Source organism: Herpailurus yagouaroundi, unplaced genomic scaffold (assembly GCF_014898765.1).
Source record: "Herpailurus yagouaroundi ecotype Mexico unplaced genomic scaffold, PumYag 322, whole genome shotgun sequence".
Classification (NCBI taxonomy): Eukaryota; Metazoa; Chordata; class Mammalia; order Carnivora; family Felidae; genus Herpailurus; species Herpailurus yagouaroundi.
This window is the reverse complement of record NW_024412539.1, coordinates 320,017-338,461: the sequence shown is the minus strand read 5'-3', so window position 1 is coordinate 338,461 and position 18,445 is coordinate 320,017. Positions and strand designations below refer to the sequence as shown.

The following is an 18,445-nucleotide window of genomic DNA, read 5'->3' as shown; positions in this document are numbered from 1 at the left end:
GGCCTTGAACTCCAGCCTGAGTTTCGTGGTCAGCAGACGCCACTACAGGCAGAGGAAGGGCAGGCTCAGAGCTGAGCTCCACGAGAATGGCGCGGGATGCACTGGAGCCAAGAAGCCCCGTGGGGCGGCCAGGTCACAGGCTGTTGTGATAATCCTACTCACAGACGGTCAGGCCCTGACCCGGCACGGCAGCTGTGAGAACAGAGTGGAGGCAACAGCAGTAAAGCGACAGATTATATCAATCCTTCAGTCCTGTTCCCTCAGATTTCCGGAGGCAGAGGTGGCCACAGCCAGGGCCGTTTCGACAGCACCCATGTCCACAATACTCATTTACACCCACTGTGATCAGAGGACAGGTGCAACAGGTCGGCAGTCCCTGGGGGTGTCATGGCCCCTGTTCCTCCCCCTAATCTGACCTCTCTCACACGCAGCTGGGTTGTGGTTTGCCCTCACAAGCAACAGCCAGCTCCCGCACAGGGTGCTTTTGGCTCCTCGTAGTTCTGAGCTGCAAGATCGCTCTAATTCTGCCATCACCGTCTCCTTCTACCTGCTGCTCCAGGAAGGCCGTTTGTTTCCCAGATTTATTACTTTAGCTCAGTTTTTCCTACTATCCAACTGTGATGCCTTTCCTGCTTCAAGCCCCAGACTCCCCTCTCTTATGCACTGAACTGTGTCCCTCCCCAAATTCTTCTGTTGAAGCCTTAACCCTCAAGGTGATGATATTTGGAGACTGGACTTTACAAAGAGATCATTAAGGCTAAATAAGGTCACAGGGTAGGGAAATAATCCAATAATCCTTACAAGATGATGAAGAGACACAGGGAGTGCAACCCATAGAAAGGCCAGGTGAGCCCACACTAAGAAGGTGGCCATCTGCAAGCCAAGTAGAGAGACCTCAGAAAAACCAACCCTGCTGATGCCTTCACCTTAGAGTCTCAGCCTCTGGAACTGTGAAGAAATGAATTTCTATTGTTTAAGCACACACACACTCCACCGCCCAGTTTATGGTATTCTTAGTATGGCAGTGAGGAGACTCACAAGGCTTCTGCTTGAGTTCAGTGTTGCAAAGGAAAGGTGTCAGAGAAAACCAAGCTCATGCCTTGGTGACTGACAGAAAAGTGATACCATTAAAAGATGGTGTCATGGTGGGGCGCCTGGGTGGCTCAGTTGTTTGAGCATCTGACTTCAGCTCAGGTCATGATCTCATCGGGCTCTGTGCTGACAGCTCAGAGCCTGGAACCTGCTCCAGATTCTGTGTCTCCCTCTCTCTCTGCCCCTCCCTCATCCGTGCTCTGCCTCTGTCTCTCAAAAATAAACCTTTTTAAAAATGTTTTTAAAAAGATGGTGTCATGGTAACAAATGCTATGGCAAAGTCAGTTTGTGATGGGTTTATATCAGAGGACTGGACAGCACATCCTGCAGGTAGATAGGAGTGTGGGCTCAAAGACGGTGGCCTGGGTGTGCACGGCAGAGCAAGGTGAAGCTCCGTGAGTGGGAACACGAAAGGACGAGGACGCAGGATAAAGCCTGGGGTAATCCTATATCTGGGCAACCAGAAGAGGAAGCAGAGAAAGAACAATCAGAAGGCCAAGATTTTACAGTGTAGTCAAAACTAATAGAAGAATCTCAAGATCGGGTAATTAACAGTGGGAAATGATGGCAAGAGGCAGAGAGAAGGAGAACGGAAAATGTCACTAAGCTTAGGACACGGAAGTCCAAGGGGTGCCCGGGTGGCTCAGTCGGTTAAGCATCTGACTCTTGATTTCAGCTCAGGTCACGATCTCGCAGTTCAGGAGTTCAAACCCCACGTTGGGCTCTGTGCTGACAGCACGGAGCCTGCTTGGGAATTCTCTGTCTCCCTCTCTCTCCCTGCCCCTCACCCACCCACACGTGCATGCTCTCTCTCAAAATAAATAAATAAACTTAATATAAATAAAATAAAATAAATACGTAAATAGCATGGAAGCCCAGGGGTGCCTGGGTGGCTCGTCGGTTAAGCATCGGACTTTGGCTCAGGTCAGATCTCACACTCCGTGAGTTCGAGCCCTGCATCAGGCTCTGTGCTGACAGCTCAGAGCCTGGAGCCTGCTTCAGATTCTGTGTCTCCTTCTCTCTGACCCTCCCCCATTCACAGACTCTCTCTGTCTCAAAATAAACATTAAAAAAAAAAAAAATTGCATGGAAGCCCAGGATGGAGTGGGCCTGAGAAGCAAACGAATAGTAAATAACAGAGGCAATGAATATAGACTCATCTTGAAAGGGATGATGGAGACGGGGCGCCTGGGTGGCTCAGTCGGTTGAGCGTCTGACTCCAGCTCAGGTCACGATCTCGAGGTTTATGAGTTCAAGCCTTGCATCGGGCTCTGTGCTGACAGCTCAGAGTCTGGAGCCTGTTTCGGATTCTGTGTCTCCCTCTCTCTCTGCCCCTCCTCCACTCACACTCTGTCTCTCTCTCAAAAATAAACATTAAAGAAAATTTAAAAAAAAAGGGGGGGGATGACGGAGAGCATCGGGATAGCAGCATCGGGATAGGGGAAAGCAGAGATGATGGTTTTATTTTCAACGTGAAGAAAATGAGCAGCATGTTGCCATCAAGGCAGGACAGGAAATGGGTTTAACCTCCATGGGATGAAATATTTCCACTGGGGCAGAAGTTAAAAACAAAATGAGAGAAAAAGGAAAATAAGGCCACTCACCTGACCTTCAATCCCTCCTGCAAAGTAGCTGAGACAAGTGAGGATCTTTGGGAACACAGACCAAGTGTCCATAGGCTCAAACTGACAAATAGCAGAGGCTGGCCGGGAGACGCCTGTGAATTAGCTGGCATTTGGCAGGAAAAGACAGCTGCAGTGAGGAAATAGGAACCCAGAAAGCTGGATCTGCCGACTTCTCAAGAGAATCTGGAAACCTGGATGTATGCAGAATGTCCCCATTGTAAAAAAAAATGACAGCTATTTCCAGTTTTTTAAGAAACTCCATGTAAACGCAACAGAATCGAGCCCTGGGCTGGCAGTTTATTAACCACTGGCCAAAAGGATTTCCAGTAGCCACAGCATCGTTTCACTAAAATGAGTCAACAAATTGAATACAATGTTCTAAGAAACAACTTCAGTTAAAATTTTTCCCCTCAGATAGTTAGGTCGATCTTACTAATTTATAGCGGACCAATCAGGATGGTTTCTCATGGCTTCTTCTCACCATTGGGTCCATCAACAAGAGAAGGAGACACTAAATTCTACTCCTGAAGCCCTTATTACACTATATGTTAACTAACTTGGATTTTAAAAAATAAAAAAAAAAAAATAGGAGAAAGTGGTAGCTTTTACCCTAAGGTGGGGTTTGACCTATGTAAAAAACAGAAGGCTAGAAGATGAGGATTTCTATACTTAGGATGAGCACAGAGCAGGAACGGGAGACCAGTGTAGGGCTAGAGAGAGGAGCGGTCAGGGACTGACTCAGCAGGGTGAATGAGGAGAAGGAAGGAGGTACTGAAGGAGTAGTTCCAAAAAAATAAGGGATGACCTGGAAAAGTCGTCTTAAAAGATCTTTAGAACAGGGACACCTGGGTGGCTCAATTGGTTAAGCGTCTGACTCTCAACTTCAGCTCAGGTCATGATCTCAGTCATGAGATCAAAACCCATGTTGGGCTCTGCGCTGAACTTGGGGCCTGCTTGGGATTCTCTCCCTCCCTCCCCTCTGCCCCTCCCCTGCTCTCTCTCTCTTTCAAAATAAAGAAGTAAACTTTTTTTTTTTTTAAAGATCTTTAAAACAGAGTAATTTCTAGCCATGAAAAGTCTAAAAGAAATGTCTAGGTATGCAGGTGATAGAAAGGAAATTTATATATTTTTTTAATTTTTTTAATGTTTATTCTTCAGAAAGAGAGAGAGACAGAGCATGAGCGGGGGAGGGACAGAGACAGAAGGAGACACAGGATCGGAAGCAGACTCCAGGCTCTGAGCTGTCAGCACAGAGCCCGACACAGGGCTCAAACTCGAGGACCACAGGATCGTGACCTGAGCCGAAGTCGAACGCCCAACCGACTGAGACACCCAGGTGCCCCAGGAATTTGTAGTTTTATTTCCATCTTCCCACATCACTCGAGTCTGGGTAAAGGATATCAGTAAGAAAAAGAGTTTTAAAAAATAACCCAGTTTTTAGGGGCGCCTGGGTGGCGCAGTCGGTTAAGCGTCCGACTTCAGCCAGGTCACGATCTCGCGGTCCGTGAGTTCGAGCCCCGCGTCGGGCTCTGGGCTGATGGCTCGGAGCCTGGAGCCTGTTTCCGATTCTGTGTCTCCCTCTCTCTCTGCCCCTCCCCCGTTCATGCTCTGTCTCTCTCTGTCTCAAAAATAAATAAACGTTGAAAAAAAATTAAAAAAAAAAATAATAACCCAGTTTTTAATCCCAGTGTTGGCACTTACTAGCACCAAGAATATGGGTGACTTCCCTAATTTTGAAAGACAGAAGTGTGCCTGAAATCAGAGATGCAGATGGGCACGGTGAAGGCTGCTTAAGACAGAACCTGTGGAGCATCTAAGCACAGTGTCTGGAGCACAGAAGGCCACTGTGTCATCTTCCCTGTCCTCTGGTGGGAGCCCCGATGCCCTGGGGACCCCCTCCTCTGTGAGAATATTTGAACAGTGTTCCCCATTTTCTTTTTGAAGCAGACAAGGAGGGATGGGCTGGGGGGTAGGCAGGCCCCTTGATTAGTAGGTTGGCGATTTTCCATCCGTGGCCTGAATGCCATCTCTGCAAAGTCAGCTTTAGCTGTTAGGAAGTCAGGACTGAGGATTCTGTTCCTCACGGAATAAAGTGCAAATAATGAACTTAATGAATTCAGATTCCTCAGAACCCAGAAGTTTCATGTAAGTCTGATAGCCAGGGAATTACAAAAATAGAACCAGATACCACCTATCAAGGAAGTATAAAGTGCCAGGGATGGGGTGCCTGGGTGGCTCAGTTAAGCGTCCGGCTTCAGCTCAGGTCATGACCTTGCAGTCCGTGGGTTTGAGCCCCTGTCGGGCTCTGTGCTGACAGCTCAGAGCCTAGAGCCTGCTTTGGATTCTGTGTCTCCCTCTCGCTCTGCCCCTCCCCTGCTTGCTTTCTGTCTGTCTCAAAAATAAATAAAACATTAAAAAAAAAAAAAGTGCCAGGGAGCCTTTATAAAACTTCAAGGCTAAGTGGGCCAGGGGGTCCCGGCACCTGAGGCAGATGAGCTCTAACAGACATGCACACGAGGTAACCAGCACAGGGGCCAAGGAACAGACGAGGGTAGAGAAGATGGAATGAGGGAGGCACGACCCAATACACAGAAAGCTGGTCCGGGTGCGGATCATCCGTAGCCAAGGAGTAACCAGTGATTAAGGCCCACTGGCCATGTAGCATCACTGACTTTCCAGAAGATTACAGAAAGGATGTAGGGGGAGCTGCATTCTGTTTGGAGGCAGAAAAACAGAAGAGGGCTGTCACTGGTGACAGCCAGGTGCAGTGACTTCAGGAGCAAAGAAGGGGCCCCGGGACTGTCTTCTGCAGAGGATACAATTGGGTTATTCCACAAACAGGGTACCCTGCAACCGCCAGCCACGAGCACCGTGGGTCTAGTGCCGCCCTCTCTCCTAGTTGGGAATCAGTGGTGCAGCGAGTACAAAACACAGCCTCTCTCCACAAGGCACTTACGTAACCAACGCCGGAGCCAAGAAAAAACTAAACAACAACACCTTCACGAGACAGCAGGTGAATAATGTTTAACCCTAGGAATTGTGACTGTGGATAGATATCTGATTGTATACCTAGGAGATACCGAAGAGTAAATTATGTCTGTTTCATCAAAGGCGGGCCGGGCAGAGAGGGCAGGGGCCCAGCAGAACATTCAGCCCGAATGCCGCTCGCTTTGCACTGAACGCCTTGCTGGTCTAGAAAAGCCTTGCAACTTCAGCAAGGAGGAAACAGCGTCGCCGGCAAGGCTGAGAATGGCCGCACACTGGGCCCGCGTGGAGCACGGGGCTCCTACACCACCGGAGTGCATCTGTGAGATGAACAGAACACCAGACTCCCGTCGCAAAAGCACAGTTGGTGGAGACGGAGATGTTAAGTCAGCAACTGTAGACGGGCCGAGAATTCCCTACAGCCACCGGCCCTGCCCAAGGGCCTCCTGGTGCCCCCTCCTGCCCTGTGCCCACGTGCCCGCCTTCCTTCAGAGCCAGCCCCAGGGCCTCACAAGTGCCATTTCTTCCAACAGCATAGGAGGAACCCTATTGTGTCTCAGCTGGTACCGACAGACGTCTCCGGCAAAGCAGACATAAAGACATAAATCTTCCTTCAAAAACACGTCACCTGGGGCAGATCCTGTGTCTTCGCCACAGATGAGGCCACCTGGATTCCTCCTTGGAAAAGCAAGACCTGTGGAAATTCAAACACTCGCGTGTATTCATTTCAAAGAATCAGTCTCAAAACTAGAAGGATAAACGGGGCTCTAAAATATGTATTTGCTGACTTTACTTTCCCGCCATCACAGCTACCATCTGGGCCTAGCCAGCCACAGATTCCAAATGCAGGAAATTAATGGACGGCATTCCATTGAGCATTACGTAGAGAAGAGTGACCCCCGGCCCAGTGAGTGATCCTTACTTCTCATTTATGATAAGGAATGAATCTGCTGGTCTCAAAATCCATCTGGCCCTGCTGCTGCTGAATACCACCCCCCAACCTCCAGGCACCACGAATGATACTTTGTCCTATACAGCAGGACTCTGGGCTGCAGGTCAGGGTCTTTCGTACTCGACTTGCTTGCCTAAGAGTTCTGCAAGCTGGGAGAGGGATGGAATCGATCCCGGGTAGGAACAAAGATGCCGTCCGAGAGGGTACCCCTTGGCTGTGGGTGACACTGCTGCAAAACGGAGAAAACCTGAAAATAGCCAGACCGCCCTGAGGGGCAGCTGGAACAGGGGTTATCACCCCCAAGTTGGCATCTTGTATCACAAGACCCCTTGACCTTGCATTTTTTTTTTTAATTTTTTAGCATTTGTTTATTTTTGAGAGAGAGAGAGAGAGAGACAGTGTGAGCAGGGGAGGGACAGAGAGAGAGGGAGACACAGAATCTGAAACAGGCTCCAGGCTCTGAGCTGTCAGCACAGAGCCCGACGTGGGACTTGAACTCACGAACCGTGAGATCGTGACCTGAGCCGAAGCCAGACGCTTGACCGACTAAGCCACCCAGGCGCCCCTTGACCTTGCATTTCTACCCCTTCCCTGTTTTCGTGTGTGCCAGAGTCCTCCTGCCCCCGGGCTCTCCTGGTCACTGCCTTCAGATCTTGCCCTCATCTTGCCAGGCGCTAAAAGAATTGTGTAAGAAACGGAATCCAGGGCAGCTGGGTGGCTCAGTCGGTTAAATGTCCAACCCTTGATTTTGGCTCAGGAAACGATCCGACGGTTCATGGGCTCGAGCCCCGTGTCGGGCTCTGTGCTGACAGTTTGGAGTTCTCGGTCCTTCCCTCGCTCTCTGTCCCTCCCCCACTCGCATGCACATGCTCTCTCTCATTCTGTTTCAAAAGTAAATAAATAAATAAATAAACATTAAAAACAAACAGAAGAAACAGAATCCAAACCCCTTGCTCAGGCTCAGCATAACCCAGCCCTGTCTCATTCCCCAGAGCTCCTCAGCAGACAGCAAACTGGCCTCCTCGTGGTCACCGACACCCAGCCTGCCCTTTGCTCGTGCTACCTGCTCTGCCTGAAGCACCTTCCTCACTCTGATTACTTATTCATAGTAGCTCCTAAGCAAACATTCTTTCCAAGTCAATGAATTCAAAACCTACCCATTTAAAATTTTCAAATTTTAAGTTAAACACAAATCCCTTCCTGACCACTACAATCTGAAGGCATCACTCCATCACCAAATTTCAAGTAGCATTTATATAATCAACAAGTTACATTCAGTTCCTAGGACAGATACCAAGGCCCCAGCCAGGTTAGACACTGTTCTGCCCTCACAGAGCCCACTAGTGAGGCGCGGAAAGTCACAAGTATAATTACCCAACAATGGCATGGGTGCTAGAACATTTAAAAGAAAACGCTTTGCTGCTGTTTTACATATTTATCGAGTTCCTACTAAGCACCAAGCACCAGCCTCGGTACCTGTTATGAGTTTGCATTCAATCCAAATGCTCCATTCTACAAGGGGGAAAAAAAAAAAAGATTCTGAAAAGCGACAGAGCCTGTATTCAAAGCCACTTGAGTCAGCCACTTGAGGCCATCACCCCAGCCTCCCCACCATGAGGCCTATGCTGGGTTACGGGACGCACGCAGTTAGGCTGGACAGAGGAAAGCACCGCAGGTGAAGAGCGCGATGTGTTCAGGAACGTGAATGGCTCAGCAAGCCCAGACAACAGGTATATGTTGAAAGGAGGAAGCAGGTCAGGTGAGACTGTGAGGAATCTTAGGCTCCGTCCTGTCAATTACAGAAGGGCGAGCGAGCGCATCAGTGCTGAGAGCAGTCGAGGCTTAGAGCCTCGGATGCCGGAGGCCATCTCAGACCCAGAGCAAACCCTGCGTTGCTGCCTCAAGGCTATCTTTGCTGTTTATCAACACTCCTTGCCACGGCCTGAGCTCCTTCCTCCCCTGGGGTCCTGCCTGTGGCAAAGGTGTCCGAAGATCATCAAAACAGCGGCACTGACAGTGTACGAGGCCCTGTGTGCCTTCCCCTCTCTGATCCTCCTAACACTAGAATGAGGTACTGTTGTGCCATTTGATGGATGCGGACACAGAGCCTCAGAGGATAAGAATGTGTCTGCTCTGCCACGCAGTTTGCCAATGCCAATGCCCATACCCTTCACAGCCACCGGACAACCAGGCAACGAGATTAAGAAAAGCTGGACGGTCCTTCACGAAATGCCGAGGAGAGGAGTTGCCGAGATCTTGAGGAAACTTGTCCAGTTGAACTTGCTACCCTCCTCAAACTCCTATGCAACAAATATGAAAATCATTTAACCAAGATGCAATCCAGAGATGCCCATGCCCACGTGATCAGACCCAGGACCTCAGATGATCGGACAGTGTCAGGTTCTTAAGTGTCCTCTCCTTAAGAGCAGTTTATCAAAAACATCCTGATTCTGGGACGCCCCGGTGGCTCAGTTGGTCAAGCCCGTCATGCCTCCGACTTTAGCTCAGGTCATGATCTTGCAGTTCATGGGTTCAAGCCCCGCGTCAGGCTCTGTGCTGACAGCTCAGAGCCTGGAGCCTGCTTCGGATTCTGTGTGTGCCTCTCTCTCTGCCCCTCCCAGCTTGCTCTCTTTCTCTCTCTCAAAAATAAACAACCAAAAACCATCCTGATTCTATTCTTGCAGCTCCTTCCCTGCCACACTAACTTCCATTCAGCCAAATATCTAAGCGTCTACTCTCTGCCAGGAGCTGCCCTAAGAGCTGGGATTACTGCAGGTGACACAAAGGACAAAATCCCTGCTCTCCTGAAGCCTGACATCAGGCACGGGTGACAAGTAGAAGGTAAACAAGAGGATTTCTGGTGACAAAGGCTATGTGTGAGGAGAGTCAGTGGTGGGACAGCGGGGGAACCCCCCCGGGGGGGGGAGGGGGCGGGTAGGCTTAGCACTTCCTAGAAAGGTAACATTTGGATTCAGACCCAGATGATGGGACAGAGCCAGCCTTCCAAGCAGCCGGGAAGCTCTGAATACTTAGAGCCCCACCTTACACTTGGTGAGCTAGTCATTAGCAGCGATCCACTCTCGACTCCTGACTTACAAGTGAGTAAAGAGGCTCTTCGCGATGAAACAGCAGGACAAGGAGTCCCAACGGACTACGAGCCTGTTTCTTCCCACAGAGCCTTGGGACACACACACTGGAAATGCACACACCTTACCTCTGTGCTTTGAGTCTCCTCAAACACATCCTGTTTATAATTTTATGTTCAATACAGCCCTGGGGAAAAAGGAGAGGCCCTCACTGATAGATGATGAAATTGAAGCTCCAGTTGGCTGACTCTTCCAACGGTCTGTCACTAACAACCAAATTCCAGGGCAGGCTCTTTGAATTCTAGTCCCAAGTCCTTTTCCCTGGAGGAGAAGGAGCTGCCTAGCCAGCGGTCTAGGAACACAAGACATCATTACCAGCTACTTCATAGTTTATGGTGCAAAGAACATACAAAAGAGTCAAAGATAAGAACCATTTACTTAGTCATAACACACAAACTCAAAGTCCCTGAGTTATTTGCTGCAGGAAAAGAACATGTGACTACAGGTGACTAGACACCCAGCCCCCGTGGCTTCTGGATCCAGGCCTGAGAACACGTCGGTGCAACCCTGCGGGGACAGCTGAGGAGGGAGGAACCAGCCCAGACCCGACCTCGGCCAGTGAGCCCTCAGGTGAAGTCACACTGAAGTCCCTTGACTCTCCCACTGAGGAAGCGGCCTGTGGTTCCCAAACGTGGCTACACACCTAAATCATCTGGAAGCGTGTTAAAGAAACAAAGATTTTCCGCCCCACACAAGACCCTAGAATTATAAACTCCAAAGGGTGGAGCCTGGAGAAGTCAATTTAAAACTCAGCCAGCGTAGAAACCCCCTGGTTTTTCCTCATTCCTTCCTGGGAGCTCCGTTGTCACACTCCCTTATGGGTGCACACCAACCCCCCCCCCCCCCCCCCAGGCAACCCTGGGAAAGCTTTTTCTGAGGATCAGTTTGCCAATCCCTTTGTGAAGCAGACCCTGACCTGCGAGGGTCGGGAGTCACAGGCAGAGAGGATCTCACAGTGTGGGCAATACCCCACCACCCCACAAAAGGGCCCTAGCTCCTTCCCCATGAGCCTCCCTTGTGCCCTGGCAGCCAGCCACTGCTTGGAAAAGGAGGAAAGAAGAGAAAGAAGGTGGCTCAGGCCCAGGCAGCCGGCGCCCTAAGGCAGGGGGACCCAGTGTCAGCTCTTACCTGGATCTGGGAAGAAGAAAAGCTGGTCCGCTCACCAGGGAATTCTCTCTCTGCTGGCCGGCTCTAGTCTTGGAACTCACTGGACTTTGAACAAAGATTGATTTAAAAGCTGATGTATTTAACAGGGACCTGTGGTCTGAGTTCCAGTGACCTCTGTCCTGCTTCCTGCCAGCTGGTGGGCCCGGAGCTGGTGTTAACGCCAGTCAGCACTGGGCCCGCCTAACCCTGCGGGGATGCGACTGTTTGTCCGCCCCTCCCAGAGAAGAGGAGGGGGAGGAGGGAAAGGGCAGCTGGGGAGGAGGCGCCTCTGCCTTCCTCGGTCCTCTCCGTGCCAGGTGTCATGGTCACCCCAACCAACACCTCCATATGCAGTGTGTTAAGAATGTCCACTGTGCCCCAGCACAGGCTCAGGGCTGAGGGCCACCCCCTGGGCATCCTCATGCTGAGACCTTCCTGGGGAGGGGTAACCCATGCAACCCCCGGCGAGTAGAAGGCCTGCAGGCCAAACCCTGCTCCGACTTCCCAGATTCCCTTCCTCTTCTCAGATGCCCTCTCCTCACCCCTTAGTTTTTTCACCTGAGGCTGCTCTGTTTCTATTCTCCAAACTACGGACAGTTGCCTTCCTCTCGCACCCACGGAGAGTCTCTCAGGCAAGCCCAGCCGGGGAAGGTGGGAGGTGTTACCACAAGTCCTCAGTGTAGCTGTGGCCGCCTGGGCGATGGGGAGGGGCCCTGCGTCAGCCCCTCGCCCCCCAGCCTCCCTGAGCAGATGATCCCTTAGCAGCAGCACCTACACAGGCAGGCCCCGACGCCGGGCGGCTGACTGACCTGGATCCTTGGCCCACACTAGAAATCGGGGCAAGAAATCGCTCCAGGCAGTAAGGCAAAGCAAACCGCAAGCCCAGGGAGGACCGGGTGGCCTCAACCCTCCTCCACCCAAGCCGCAGGGGCTGCTGATCTCAGCTGGGCCTTGGCTTTCCCTTGCAAAGGCAGGGGCCAAGCCACAGAGTAAATGGTCAAAAACAACAAACATCTGAGCCGCTACTCAAAACGGGTCATTTTCAGCCGTATTGCCATGTGCCCTGGGCCTCCTGGGTGGATGTCTTCCCAAGAGGCAGGACATAATGGGGAAATCTGAATTTAAGACTGGAACACCTGTGTTCAAATGCTGACTCTGCCATTTCCCAGCTGTTTGATCTAGAGTAATCCACTCCAACTCCGAGACTCACTTTATCATCCATAAATAGTGGTTATTATATTGTTTTCTGAGATTTTCTTTTTTTTATTGAATCAAAATGTCTCTCACTTCTGCTCATAAATCCAAATGGTTCCCTCCGGAGCTACCCTAAGTCTACTCTTTATTCTACATAGCAGCCCTTAGAGTATTAAAAGGCTCCTTACATCCTCCATAGGCCTTCTTTTCTCTGGGATTCTGTGAATACCCCTTATTCCTTGGCCATGACTTCATGGCTTCTCACCCTGGACCCCAGCCAATCTGTCAATGTCTCTCTTAAAATCAAGGGCCTAAGGGGCGCCTGGGTGGCGCAGTCGGTTAAGCGTCCGACTAAAGCCAGGTCACGATCTCGCGGTCTGGGAGTTCGAGCCCCGCGTCAGGCTCTGGGCTGATGGCTCAGAGCCTGGAGCCTGTTTCCGATTCTGTGTCTCCCTCTCTCTCTCTCTGCCCCTCCCCCGTTCATGCTCTGTCTCTCTCTGTCCCAAAAATAAATAAACGTTGGGAAAAAAAAATTAAAAAAAAAAAAAATCAAGGGCCTAAAAGGGAAGCTTTAAGGTGAGGGAATTGTTCTATATCTTGAGTGTGCGCGTGGCTATGTAATTGTCTAAAATTACCAAATTTCAGGGGCACCTGGGTGGCTCAGCCGGCTAAGCAACATACTTCAGCTCATGCCATGATCTTGCTGTTTGTGAGTTCGAGCCCCGAGTCAGGCTCTATGCAGACAGCTCAGAGCCTGGAGCCTGCTTCGGATTCTGTTGTCTCCCTCTCGCTCTGCCCCTCCCTCACTTGCACTCTGTCTCTCTCTGTCTCCCAGAAATAAACAAATGTTAAAAAAAATTTTTTTTAGGGGCGCCTGGGTGGCTCAGTCGAGTGGCGTCAGACTCAGCTCAGGTCATGATCTCATAGTTCGTGAGTTCGAGCCCCGCGTCAGGATCTGTGCTGACAGCTCAGAGCCTGGAGCCTGCTTCGGATTCTGTGTCTCCCTCTCTCTCTGCCCCTCCGCTGCTCATGCTCTGTCTCTCTCTGTCTCAAAAATAAATAAAACATTAAAAAAATTTTTTTTTAATTTTTTTTAATTACCAAATTTCATCAACCTATCCACGTAAAATAGGTGAATTACACTGCATGGAAATAATACCTCCACTGCTAAGGAGCCTAAGTCAGTAATGTTTATTCTTGAAACTTCTAAAATAAAAAAAGTTAGACAAAAATAAAATAAAGACAGCCCTCCCAGTGGCGTGTATATTAACCAGGAGACTTCTCAGACTTGCCCTTTACCCCAGCACTATGGAGAAATCGCCACAAGCCTTGAGACTGGAAACAGAAAATGCAGAGAAATGCAGAGAAAGTTTTGGCTCAAAATCAAATAGAAACAAGCAATTATTTTTTTAAGCGAAAAACCCTTTCCCAGAGGAATGTTGGTTGAACGGAATGAGGTTTGCTCTCACTAAAACTTGAATTTTAAAAGCTCTCATGCCTGTAAATGGATATGATGTGATTAACGCAAAGCAGTCTTTTTACTGATTACTTAGATCTAGACGTTAATGAGAAGAGAAAATAACATCTATTACGTGACTGTTAAGCCTTTATATCTATGATTCTGTTTAACCCTCAGCCCAACCCTTTGAGACACTGTCTCCATTTAACAGATAAGAAAAGCCTAGACTCACCTGGTCAATTATCCTGCCCAAGATGACTCGGTTCAGAAGGACTAAGGAGCCTGTCTGTGAGTGTCACTGCGCCTGTTCGATAAGGGACAGTCCGGGGAGGGACTGAGCTTTCCTTGTCTAGGGGTATGGTATGCCAATGGAGGCTGATGGTTCTGTATCTTGTTACAGAGAGCTATCCCGCACCGCTGGGGAGCTCGGAGTAGGTGTAGGGGGAAGGAGTAGACCGCTAGTAGACGTGGGTCTTCCAGCTTGGGTCTCTTCCAGCTCGGAGTTTCTGTGACCCTAAACACCACGGATCGAAGACAACAGTGTCATGAGGGTGTGCAGGATAAGCCTGGTGTGTGGGTAGAAGGGCATGAAGGTAAGAGGTGTGAGTGTGGGCTTTGGAATATGGAGCATGGAACCCATGAATAGTTCTGTATTTTTTTTTTTTATTTATTTTTTTTTTTTTTGCGAGCTCAAGTTTGGCCTTTATCTATCAGATAGATAGATAGCAGCCCAGGTGGAGGGTCTGTTTTTGTTTTTGTGAGGCAGCACCCCTCCATACCGCTAGGATGAGGAAGAAAGCCGCTAACAACCTGGGGCCAATGTTGGTGTTTCTAGACCATGCAAAGCATTCACCCCAGCTACAACCCCAGCCCCTTCTGAAGGTAAATCTCTGATTGGGAATTCACAGGAGGAAATTCTTTCTTCTTCCCAGAGGCCAAGATAGATGGTTTCCTTGCTCCCCCTGATCGGGTTTTCCCTGTTCTGTTTTTACTCTAAATAGGTCCCTCTTCATCATACTTGTATCTTAGGTTTTTAAATTATTTTCTGTCTCTCATCCACCACAATATAAATCCCGGGGTCAGGGATCTGTATTTGTCACAGCATCCCAAGTACCTGGGATAGAAGTCTAAATTACAGCAAGCTTTCAAAAAATGGAATCTCATTCTGCCAGCATGACTGGCTTGTATCCCACCCTTTCGTTGAGAATGTAACCTTTTGAGGGTCTCAGTCCCTAGGTCCTCTCTCCTATCCCAAAGTGACTCTGTGAGGACAAACCACTTACTTACTGCTGTTTCAGCTTCCTCTTCACTTCTGGACCTTAGAGACCTCCTTCCTTCCTTCCCTCCAAGTTTAGCTATCTATTGAAAAAGAATTTGATACATGTATTTTTTAATGTTTATTTATTTTCGAGGGAGAGAGAAAGAGCACGAGATATTAACAACCTCATAAGATATTTTGGAGACTTAGGTAAGAAGACATTTGTAGATCACCCAGAACCTGGTAAATACTCAGTGTATACTAACATTATTACTATTGTTTTTGTAAGTTATGCCCTCTTGATTTATGGGCACACATTGTACAAACGAGCTTATGCAAATAAACGGGCTGGGAGTACACCATGGGCAACTCAGGAGTTCATGACGTTTGGGGGCATTATGGATAGCATTCTTGCCCACCCACAACACAGCATTCTGCGCAACCGGTCAGAAACAGAAAAGTACAAAGACCTCCAGGGCTTCCCAATACTTTTTCCCATCGTATCACACAGAGAAATTGATAATAGTTGTCTAGTTCACTAGGGGATGAAGCCCTTCAAAGCTGGAGTGACTCACAATGGGCCAGCTGCCCCAAGCCTTCCCAGACTCCTCAAAGTTTAAAGGGATTGATACTTTGCCACAGCATGAGGAAACTATAAAACATTATTGGGAGCAACTAAAGAAAACTGAAGTGAATGAAGATCATACCATACTCACGGATTGAAACTTCAACTCTGTAAAGATGTTCATTCCCCCCAAACTGATCTACAGATTTTTTTTCTTTTAGTTTATTTATTTTGAGAGAGAGAGACAGAGAAAGAGAGAGAGTGCATGCACACATGGGCACACACACAAGCAGGGGAGGAGCAGAGAGGGAAGGGGAGAGAAAGAATCTCAAGTAGGCCCACACTGTCAGTACAGAGCCGGACATGGGGCTCGATCCTACAAACCGTGAGATCATGACCTGAGCTGAAACCAAGAGTCAGACGCTTAACCAACTGAGCCACCCAGGCACCCGATCTACACATGAATGTATTTCCAATCAAACTTCCCACAGGGCATGTTTGTTTATTTGTTTGGTTGGATTTTTTGGTGGAAGTTGACAAGCTAGTTCCAAAAAATAAAAATAAGGAAGGGTAACAAGACAGGAGAGTGACAGTAATTACTACAATCTGGCATGGGCACAAGATAGATAAATGGGCCAACGGAATTGATTAGAAACCCTCCACACAGACCAATACAAATAAAAACAGTTGATTTATAACAAAGAACAGAGGGAAAGGTTGGTCTTCAATAAATTGTTCTGGTGTATTCTTCTTGGTTCTGATTTATTGCTTTCACTATATTTGTGAGATCTATCCATGGTGCTCAGTGTAGCTATAGTCCATTTGTTTTCATCCTGGGGTTCCACTTATGTACGTAAGGCCCAAATATCAGGCAGGACTTAGGGTGATGCCTCTTAGGTGGTAACACAATCTCCTGACTTCCGGGATGCTGACAAGATTCCAGCTCTTGAACTGAGTGGTGGTTACACAGGTGTGTATGATTAAAGATTGAGCTCTGCATTTTGCTTTTATGCATTTTTCCTATACATATGTTTCATGATCACTAAGGTTAAGAAATAAGAAATTTTAAAAGTTATGTGTAAGGCACACTGGGGTAAACAGAGAAAGCTCTTCAAGGCTGCAAGTGACCTACCCTGAGGGTGTCAGCTGCCCTTGGTCCTGCCTGCTCTGTAAAAAATTGGAAGGGATCAATACCTTGGCATCACCTCTACATCCTGGTCAGAATCTTTTTTTTTTTTTAATGTATTTATTTTTGAGAGACAGAGTGAGTGCATGAGTGAGGGAGGGACAGAGAGAGAGAGAGGGAGACACAGAATCCAAAGTAGGCTCCAGGCTCTGACCTGTCAGCACGGAGCCCAACGTGGGGAAACTCCACACCCATTAAACCACAACTGCCCCCCGCCCATGACATTTTCACCTGCCCCCCACCCATGACAACCACCATTATTCTCTGTCTTTATGAGTGTGATTACTCTAGGTACCTCAGATAAGTGAAACCATACGGTATGTTTTATTGTGACTGGCTTATTTCACTCAGCGAATGTCCTCAACTTCATCCACATTGTACAGCACGTGTTGGAATCCCCTACCTTTTTAAGGCTGAGTGACACTGCACTGCATGCACACACATTTTATTTATCCACTCATCTGGTGATGAATTTGTTACTCCCACCTTTTGACTCTTGTTATGAGCATGCGTGTCCGAGTATCCATTCGAATCCCCACTTTCAATTCTTTGGGATGCATGTACCCAGAAGTGGTATTGCTGGATCATATGGTGGTTTTATGTTTAATTTTCTTCAGGAACCACCATACCGTTTTCGGCCGCAGCTGTGCCATTTTACATTCCCACCAACAGCATGCAGGCTTCCAATTTCCCCACATCCTCACTGTCACTTGCTATTTCTCGGGGTTTTTTGATAATGGTCACCCCAATGGGCACAAGGGGACATCTCATTTGATTTGCGTTTCTCTAAAGATGAACGCTGTTGAGCATCTTTTCACGTGTTTATTGACCTTTTGCGTATCTCCTTTGGAGAAACATCTGTTCAAGTCTTTTACCCATTTTTTAATCCGCTCATTTGCTTTTGTGTTGTTGAGTTGTACGGCCTCAATATTTTGACTAGGAAACAAAGACCCAGAGAAGGGAAGTGACCCAGCCAAGGCCACCCCAGGTTCATAGCAGAGCCATGGCTACAACCCAACGCTTTTGTCTCCAAGGCCAAGGCCCTTTTCTACTACACCCATCTGCCTGGCTCAGTGCAAGTTTCCAGCCTCCCTCCCTGACACTTGAGGTCCATCCCCGATAGCCCCAATTTTCACTCCAACTTCAGATCTGCCTACCCCTGTCTTACCTTGTCTTTTTAGTAGCTCATTAACTTGGAGCCTGGAATTTTAAGCTCCAGTGGGTTTCTGTCCCTGTCCTGAGTCCATGTTTATGACAGTCCCCTCCTTTGGCTACCCAGGTGACCCTGGCCTCATCCTGCACCCGAAGAGGCAGTCCGCATACCTTTGGAGGAATTTATTAGGCCAGGGTCCAGATGCAGAACTGAGATAAATGTTTTACAGCAGCACAAGGCCACTCGGCTCTGCCATGTCTCACACATTGGGCCCCACGTGATTGCTGATCTGAACTTTTGTGTTTTTTCTCAGCAACTGGGGGGCAGGTCAGGGGAGGCCCGAGTACCCCTGGAGAGCTGCGAATTATTAACCTTTGCAAATGATACTTTAGCAGTCATTTTCTCCCTCTTCCCTTTCCCAGCTGAGGGGGCAGAATACACAATACATTTCCCCTTGGGGCGCCTGGGTGGCGCAGTCGGTTAAGCGTCCGACTTCAGCCAGGTCACGATCTCGCGGTCTGTGAGTTCGAGCCCCACGTCAGGCTCTGGGCTGATGGATCGGAGCCTGGAGCCTGTTTCCGATTCTGTGTCTCCCTCTCTCTCTGCCCCTCCCCCGTTCATGCTCTGTCTCTCTCTGTCCCAAAAATAAATAAAAAACGTTGAAAAAAAAATTTTTTTAAAAAA

At 48.7% G+C, this 18,445-nt stretch overlaps 1 protein-coding gene across 5 annotated transcripts in view; it reads right to left on the bottom strand.

Moving 5' to 3' along the window:
- PDZK1 (PDZ domain containing 1) overlaps positions 1-18,445 on the bottom strand; it is a 59,724-nt gene that overhangs the window by 33,623 nt on the left and 7,656 nt on the right. For 2 of the 5 annotated variants that reach the window (XM_040462477.1, XM_040462475.1), the window contains exons 1-2: positions 10,929-11,109; positions 6,331-6,396 (exon numbers count right to left, since the gene is read on the bottom strand). The exons of 1 other annotated variant lie outside the window; for it this stretch is intronic. The gene's annotated coding sequence lies outside the window, so the exon portion shown is untranslated. Of the gene's footprint in view, positions 1-6,330; positions 6,397-10,928; positions 11,110-18,445 lie in introns of those variants that run through there. 2 more of the 5 variants (XM_040462479.1, XM_040462476.1) reach the window with 1 other exon arrangement.